The sequence below is a fragment of the Macaca mulatta genome, chromosome 15 (genome assembly GCF_049350105.2).
Source record: "Macaca mulatta isolate MMU2019108-1 chromosome 15, T2T-MMU8v2.0, whole genome shotgun sequence".
Lineage (NCBI taxonomy): Eukaryota > Metazoa > Chordata > Mammalia > Primates > Cercopithecidae > Macaca > Macaca mulatta.
The window spans coordinates 9,011,403-9,020,130 of NC_133420.1; positions in this window are offsets into that span (position 1 = coordinate 9,011,403).

Here is an 8,728-nt window from a genome sequence, read left to right on the forward strand (position 1 = left end):
CCTTTGTCGTGTCTGCTACTGAAATTTCCTGTCTCTGTTATTCTCTTCTCCAGTAAGACGATCTGAAACCCAAAACTTTTATTGCCCCTTTTAAAAAGGCTTTACAGCTCCCCATCTACTTCATAGACTGTCCTGCTGTCGGGGCTGGGATTGTAGTTAGGGCAAGCACACACTGGACTCCGGGAAAGGAATTCACCCTGGTCTCAGCCGCAGGGGCTTGGCTGGGAGGACATGGAGGAGGAGGAGGGCAAGGGATGTTTCTGCAGAGTCGGCAGGAAGCCCCGGGGTGTAAATCTCCTTTGCCGGTGAGCTGGTTACCAAAGCTAGCAGCCTAAGGTGGTGAGAGGCAGCAGAGTGTGTGCAGCCCTGGGGCCCCCTGCCAGGCCACCTCTCCATGTCTAGATGACCCTGGGGCCATTTCTGCCGAGCTCTGCATCCGGATTCCCCACCTGTGAATGGGAACAGCAGCCTCAGCCCCGCCGCCCTGCCGACCATGCAGGTCCCTTTGAGTAAATTAAGTCAGTGGCTGGCTGACTAGAAAGGTGGCAAGGGAGTTTAAAGGGCAGAAGAGGCAGGAGGCAGATGGGGCAGGTGGGGGTCAGGACCCCAGCTCTCCTTCTATGAGCTCAGGCAAGTTCCCTGCATTCTCTTGGCCTTGGTTTCCCCTTTTGTAATAGTGACTGCCTCGTATGGATGCTGTTAAGATTAAATGACACATTTATTACAAAGCATCCAGCACAGTATTTTTTAAAAGACTTTTTTTATGGCAATCATTATTATTTTCATTATTATTGGTCAAGGGCAAAAAAAATGAATATATATATATATACACACACACACACATATATATATATTTTGTTGTTGTTGTTGTTTTGAGACTGAGTCTTACTCTGTTGCCCAGGCTGGAGTGCAGTGGCGCAATCTTGGCTCACCACAACCTCTGCCTCCTGGGTTCAAGCGATTCTCCTGCCTCAGCCTCCCAAGTAGCTGGGACTACAGGCGTGTGCCACCATGCCCGGCTAATTTTTGTATTTTTAGTAAAGACGGGGTTTCACTATGTTGGCTGGTCTCGAACTCCTGACCTCATGATCCGCCAGCCTCAGCCTCCCAAAGTGCTGGGATTACAGGCGTGAGCCACCGCGCCCAGTCAAATCTCTAGACTTTAACAGGGGTATCTGTCCTTATCATCAGGGAGTATTCACTGCAGTTAAGGAACCAAATACCCACGTTTGCCAAGGAAACAAATTGCTTCATACCAAGTGCCCAGGAATTAATTATGGATTAAGAAAGTAAGGAAGGAAGGCTGCCTGAAAGAGGAAGGTTGGAGACTGAAACTAGAAAAGCAAAGTGGACTGAACCCTGTGAGCCTGCAGATGCCCAACTCTCGGGCCATGTGTATGATGGCTTCTTCATTCCATGGTTCTGAGTCTAGCCATGGCCCTGTGCCCTGAACCTCCCCAGATCTGCTGTACCCTTCCCATTGGGGCAGCAAGAAAGCCGCCACTGCCCACTTGGAGAGAACGGTGCCAGCAGGAGACCGTGTGTCTGTTGCTGGCTTCTGTCCCAGGACAGGGAGATGGACTGAGTCTAGGGTGTGTCTGTCCTGTGTTCATGGTCACCTGTGGCCAAAGGCGGAGGAAAAAGGTGACTTTGCTGGGCTTTTCTCCTGCCCTCCCTCAAGGGGGAGGATTTGTGGCCAACTGAGCCCATGAGCAGGACTTGGGAGGCAGACGCAGGCTGGCCTCGTGGTGTGGCCTTGCGTGTGAAAGTACTGACAGGCGACCCTTCCCCTCCAACCATCTCAGGTGAATCGTGCCCTGTGTCACATCACCAGCTCTGTCCTGGGCTTTCTGTGGCACCCCAACACCTGACCTGAAACAGCAGGAAACAGGGGGCTCGGTCCCAGGGTCCAGCTTAAACGTCACCCCTTCCTGAGTGTCTCCATGTGCCACACAGCTTTCCCAACCCCAAGGAATCACACGAGTCCAGCAGACCCGGGCTCTGCCTTCCGATGACGCACAGACTGATGGGGAAGGCAGACCCAGACCTGAGCCATTGCAGGGGGTCGGGGGAGTGAGGTGCTGGTCAGAAAGGCTGCCCAGTGCGGGTGCTGCTGGGAGACCCGAAGGAGAAGGGGCCAATGGACCAGGGAGAGGGAGAAAGATCTAATGGGGTTTGCCTGGGAACTGCAAAGGTGGGCGTCAGTGGGCAGGTCCTGAGGATGTGAGGGTTTTAGATGGGGGAGCCTGACAGTGGGGTCTGGCTTCCATGAAGAGGTGGGCAGTGGTAGAAAGAGACGAGGAAGGCTGCTGCCCATTGGGAGGGAGCCAAGCCCACCAGGCAGGAGTGTGGGGAGGAGGGAGGCGCTGGGAGAGCGAAGGTGGCATCAGCAGGACTCGCTGGGGGCCCACCAGTCCCCCAGCTGGTTTTCCAGTGGTGCAAAGTCCAGTCACCGGTCACTGGTGGTGCCTGGGACATGTGTCCCTCCTGCAGTTCTCAGCCATGGCCCCCAGCCTGAGGGAGCTGCCCTGGTCTGGGAGGGATATTGAGGCAAACTGTTGCCAGCAATCATAGCTCAAAGCTTTTGGACAGCCGGCTGGCTTGTTAAAGCCACACAGAGTCAAGGTCACCCCCAGTTGCCTAGTCATTCATTCCCCTGCAGTCTTTGCACGACGGGGGTGGCGGGAGAGCCGTCGCTCAGGGCCCAGCCTGCATTGCACAGGCCAAGACCATGCCCAGCAGGCCAGGGGCGGATGTGCTCCCATGAAGCCTGGAAGCTCGGCCCAGGCTGGGAGTGTCTCGATCAGCATCGCGTTCCCGCGCTCCGCCTGGCGGGCCGTAGGCAGGCACTTAACAAATATTTGTCAAATGAATGGATGAGTGGATTTTTCCATATCTGCCTTGGCAAGGACAGGTTTATGCCTCCCTGACGAGTCCACATGCAAAAACAGTTAGTCAGTGACCACAGAAGACGGCCTTGACCCCGCTGACCTGCGCACCGGCCGCAGGCGGGAGCAGGCCATGAGCCGGAAAGGAACTGGCTCTGGAGTACCCACCCTGGGGCTGTGTGACCTTGGGCAAGGCCCTTAACCCCCCAAAACTTCTAGCAGTGACACCTGCTTATCCTACCAGGGTCATCCAAGGGAACAACACAAGTGAAAGAACCAGCCCCACCCAGCCCACCACTGAGAACCTGGCCTGGGTTCAGTCCCGCCCGGGGCCAGGAAGGCAGCAGAGGTGCACGGGCCCCTCAGTCTCATCAGCAAACTGTACCACGTTGTTAAGCTGCCATCCTCTCTAGGGCAATAGGGGCATGGCCCCCACACCCCCCACCCGCACACACTGTGGAGAAGCAAAAGAGACAAAAGCTGCATCCTGCTCACAGGGAAACCCCTGTAGCCCAGGGGGCCCAGTTTCACCCCAGGAGGAGCCCCGAGGAGCCAGCAGACGGCCGTGACCACCCCAAGCTCAGGGCCAGTGGCCGGGCCTGGCCAGGGCTTCTGCCCCATCACTCCCTTCCCTTCCGAGAAGCTGGGCCCCTTGGGCCTTCGTTGGGTTTTGTTTTCCTAACAGCTCGGCTAACAGGAGCCCGCTGGCCTAGAGCCCCGGCTGGAGCCAGGCTATCGAGTAGCTGTGGCCACATCTGGAAGACGTTTGGGCAGAGTTCGCCACCGCCCCCCCCCCCCCACCACAGCAGGCTGATAAGCGTCTGCTGCTGGCTTGGAGCTCCGGGAAGCTGCAGCCTCAGACCATGGGCCCTGGCTGCCTGAGCCTTCCAGAGGTGGGAGAGGAGGGGCGGAGGAAACTGGGGCGTTCTCTGGCCCCTGGCCTGCCAGCCCATTCCAGAAACCGCAATGGCAGAACCAAAGGATGTCAGCACAGAAGGCAGCCTCAGAGGCCCCAGAGCTCCACTTGTGCCTCCTGCAGACACCTGCTCTTCTATGCTGGGTCCCGTGGTGCCTTCGTCCTGCCAGCTGTCATGATCACTCCCATCACAGTCTTTGGGCCTGGACCAGGCTCTCGTACCTGGGACCACTTCCTCATCACCATGCATCTTAGTCATCTTGGCTTCCCCATTTCACCGGCTAGAAAACCAAGGATCCACGGAGTGTCCGCACAGGTGAGAACCCGCAGTGACAGAGCCAGGACACAGCCCCAGGTTTGGGGTCTCTGAGTCCTATGTGCTGTCCACTGCACTCACGGCCTCCTTTGTCCTGCCCTGTTCTGCCACTGGATGGCCCAGTGGAGGTCTTCACTGTGGACCATGCAAGCCCCTAGGCACCGCCTCCTGAGCTGTGAGCACGCAGGGATCATGGCTGTTGGGCTCATCACAGTGCGTTGGGACAGAATTGTGGGCAGCCAAGTGCCTGACGATCCCACAGACAGCACCCAGCAAGTAACAAGTACGTGAATCAGAAAACGAGTCACGAAGGAGGGAGAGGAGGTTGAGTCGCCCGTCACTGGCTCTCGCAGTGCCTGCTAGACACAGAAGTGCTTTATGTGCTTGAGCCCAGGAGTTCGAGACCAGCCTGGGTAATCTAAGGAGACCCTGTCTCTACAAAAAAAATAATAATGATAATAATGATTTTAAAATACGGGCCACGTGCAGTGGCTCACGCCTGTAATCCCAGCACATTGGGAGGCTGAGGCAGGTGGACCACCCGAGATCAGTAGTTCAAGAACAGCCTGGCCAACAGGTGAAACCCTGTCTCTACTAAAAATACAAAAATTAGCGGAGTGTGGTGGCGCACACCTGTAGTCCCAGCTACTAAGGAGGCTGAGGCAGGAGAATCGCTTGTACCTGGAAGGTGGAGGTTGCAGTGAGCTGAGATCACGCCATTGCACTCCAACCTGGGCAACAAGAGCAAAACTCCGTCTCAAAAATAAATAAATAAATAAATAAATTTTAAAAATTAAGAAGTGTTTTCTGGATAGCGGCTGTTAGGTCTCTCAACTGCCCTGTGAGGCAGGTACCATGACTGCCCTCCTAATATTCATGATGATGTCTTCTTCCTTAATTTGCAGATAAGGGGGATTTCACACTGTTTTATCGCCATCATCATTATTGTTCTAACCAGTACTGAGGTCGGTCAGAAAGCACAGTCTCCGAGAGGGCAAGCCTTCACAGCAGCTGTCTCCCTCTATAGCCCAGCATGTGGTCAGCTTCCATAACGGCCCCATGTAGTCCTGCCCTTGGCCTTCTGTGTGAGTCCGTCAAGTCAAGCTTCTTGATGGTGCTGCTTAAATCTGTCATTACCAAGTATTTGACTACTTGCTATCAACTCCTGAGAGAGAGGTGTAAAAATCTCCCGCTCAGGCTGAGTGCAGCGGCTTACACCTGTAATCTCAGCACTTTGGGAAGCTGAGGTAGGAGGATTGCTTAAGCTCATGAGTTCAAGACCAATCTGGGCAACATAGTGAGACCCCATCTCTACAAAATAAATTTTAAAAATTAGCCAGGTGTGGTGGCGCACACCTGTAGAGTCAGCTACTCAGGAGACTGAAGCAGAAGGATTGCTTGAGCCCAGGAGGTCGAGGGTGCAGTGAGCACTCCAGCCCGGGTGACAGAGCAAGACCCGGTTGAAGAAGAAGGAGAAGGAGAAAGAGAAGGAAATAGAAAAGAAAAGAAAAGAAAAGAAAAGAAAAGAAAAGAAAGGAAAGGAAAAGAGAAATGCCCCACTCTGCCAAGGACAGCCTTTAACACAAATAATGCCGGAACAAATGAATGTCCCGAGGCAACAAAGTGAACCTCAACCTTTTCTTCACACCCCACCCCAAAATTAACTACAAAAACTAAAACAATTCTAGCAGAAAACATAAGAGAAAATCTTTGTGGCCTTGGATTAGGCAAAGATTTCTTAAATATGACACCAAAAGTGTGATCCATCAAAGAAAAAACCAACTAGACCATCAAAATTGTAACATTTACCCTTCAAAAGACATCGTGAAGAAGCAGACTGGGAGGAAACATACATAATAACCCTTTAAAGGGTTAGAATGTATATGCTCATTCCATTCTTTTAGTGGTAGTTCATCAAAGTCTGTAATAAATTCATATCTTTACTCTCCCCCTGAACATCACAGGACCACAGAACCTTTTAATTCCAATTATTTCCCTCCTAACTTTAAGACCATTATTACCTTGTGTTTTTCTTTTACCTTCGTTTAGACACCACATGACATTTTTACCACCAATAATTGTTTAGATTTGCCCCCATATGACAATCTGTTCGACTTTCATCTCTTCTTATACCCCAATTTTTCCATCTGAGGTTATTTTCCTTCTGGCTTAAACATATTTTTTTTTTTTTTTTTTTAGATGGAGTCTTGCTCTGTCACCCAGGCTGAAGCACAGTGGCATGATCTCAGCTCACTGCAAGCTCTGCCTCCTGGGTTCACACCATTCTCCTGCCTCAGCCTCCCAAGTAGCTGGGACTACAGGCGCCCGCCACCTCGCCCGGCTAATTTTTCGTATATGTAGTAGAGACTGTGTTTCACCATGTTAGCCAGGATGGTCTCAATCTCCTATCCTCGTGATCTGCCCGCCTCGGCCTCCCAAAGTGCTGGATTACAATCGTGAGCCACCGTGCCCGGCCCATATCTTTTAAAACTTCCTCAAGCAGCCGGGCATGGTGAGCTCACATCTGTAATTCCAGCACTTTGGGAGGGCAAGGTGGGTGGATTGCCTGAGCCCAGGGGTTCGAGACCAGCCCAGGCAACATATGGAGACCCCCATCTCTACAAAAAATACAAAAATTAGCCAGGCATGGTGGTGCACACCTGCAATCCCAGCTACTCAGAAGGCTGATGTGGGAGGATCACCCAAGTCTGAGAGTTCAAGGCCGCAGTGAGCCATGATTGCACCACTGCACTCCCATCTGGGCAACAGAGTGAGATTCTGTCTTAAAAAATAAAATTAATTTTACAAAAACCTTCCTCAAGCAAGGGTTGTTTGTGGGACACCTTCTTGATTTTTATTTGCCTATGGTTGTCTTTATTTTTTTCACTGAATATTGAATTCTAGGTGGGTAATCTTTTGTGTCTTCATTTTTTCCACTGGATATTGAATTCTAGGTTGACAATCATTCACGTCTTTAATTTTTTCACTGGATATGGAATTCTAGGTTGGTAATCGTTTGCTCTGAGCATTTTGAAGACATCATTTCTCTATTTCCTAACTCTCATTGTTGCTCCTGAATAGTAAGTTCTCAGTGTAACTGCCTTTGAAGATAATCTATATTTTCTCTTGTGCTCTTTTTATAAGACTTCTTTTGGTCTTCAGTGTTCTGTATTTTTATTCTTATGTGACTGGTGTGGAATCCTTTTTCTTTGGCTTGCTTGAGAGTCATTGGGATTCTTAAATTTGTGGGTTGCTATCTTTCATTATATCTGAAATAGTTTCAGCCATAATCCTCTTCAAATATTGCCCCTAACCCTATTCTATCTCTCTCCATTTTCTGGAAGTCCAATTAGCAATATGCTTACATTTGCATGCTAGTCCTCATGTTCTTTTTTTTTTTTTTTTGAGATGGAGTCTCACTCTGTTGCCCGGGCTGGAGTGCAGTGGCCGGATCTCAGCTCTCTGCAAGCTCTGCCTCCCGGGTTTATGCCATTCTCCTGCCTCAGCCTCCTGAGTAGCTGGGACTACAGGTGCCCGCCACCTCGCCCAGCTAGTTTTTTGTACTTTTTAGTAGAGATGGGGTTTCACCGTGTGAACCAGGATGGTCTCGATCTCCTGACCTCGTGATCCACCTGTCTCGGCCTCCCAAAGTGCTGGGATTACAGGCTTGAGCCACCGCGCCTGGCTGTATTTCCCAGTTCTTTATCTTTCAGGAGTGCAACTTTCCTAATTTCTTTTGCCTTATCCTTCAGTTCATCACTTCCTTCTTTGGTTGTGTCTAAACTGTAGTTAAACTATCTTTTGAGTTTTTCATTTTGATTGTCATGTTTTTATTTCTAAGAATATGCTTGGTTCTTTTTCAAGTATGCTTGTCCTTCATTAATATATTCAATCCTCTTTTATTTCTCCCATAAAACACATTTATTTTCCAGTCCTGATATTTTTAGTATCTAAATATTTGGCTGATCTGATTCTACTGCTTGTTGTTTCTGTTGACTTTCTGTCATGGTGTCTTGCTTTCTTGTATATTTAGTGATTTTTTTTTTTTTTACTCTGAACTGCTCATTTGCTGTGGAACTTTATGGAAATTTTCTGAGGCCTGAGGTAAAGGCAGAGTCCTTCAGAAAGTAATTGTATTTACTGCTGTCAAACAAATGAGGCACTTCCAATCTGAGACTCCTTTAAACTAAAATCCCTTATTTTGGATAATTGAGGAAGTGTGGATTCAGGCTACATACACACACCTGAAGGTCAGGTTAGAGTTATTAATTCTTAGAGAATGCTTTTCCCCCTCCACTTGGCACCAAAGTGTGCTACAGGCAGTGTTGATGTCGTATCCAATGGGGAAATAGATTTTCTAGTTTCCCATGACAGTGAGGTGGAGCCCATGCAGTCCCATAATGAAGGAATGGTCTTCCACTAGACTCTCCTGCATGGCCAGGCTCTGTGCTTTGTCTTTTGACCTCTAGCCACAAAAGTAGTCAAAAAATGATGCTTAGGTTTGCCTATGATAATAAAAAATTTCAATTCTCCAACTTCAAAAAGAAAAGACAGGCTGTTTTCTGGCCATAGCAACAAGCAAACACCAGCATGAAGTCCATCTCAATC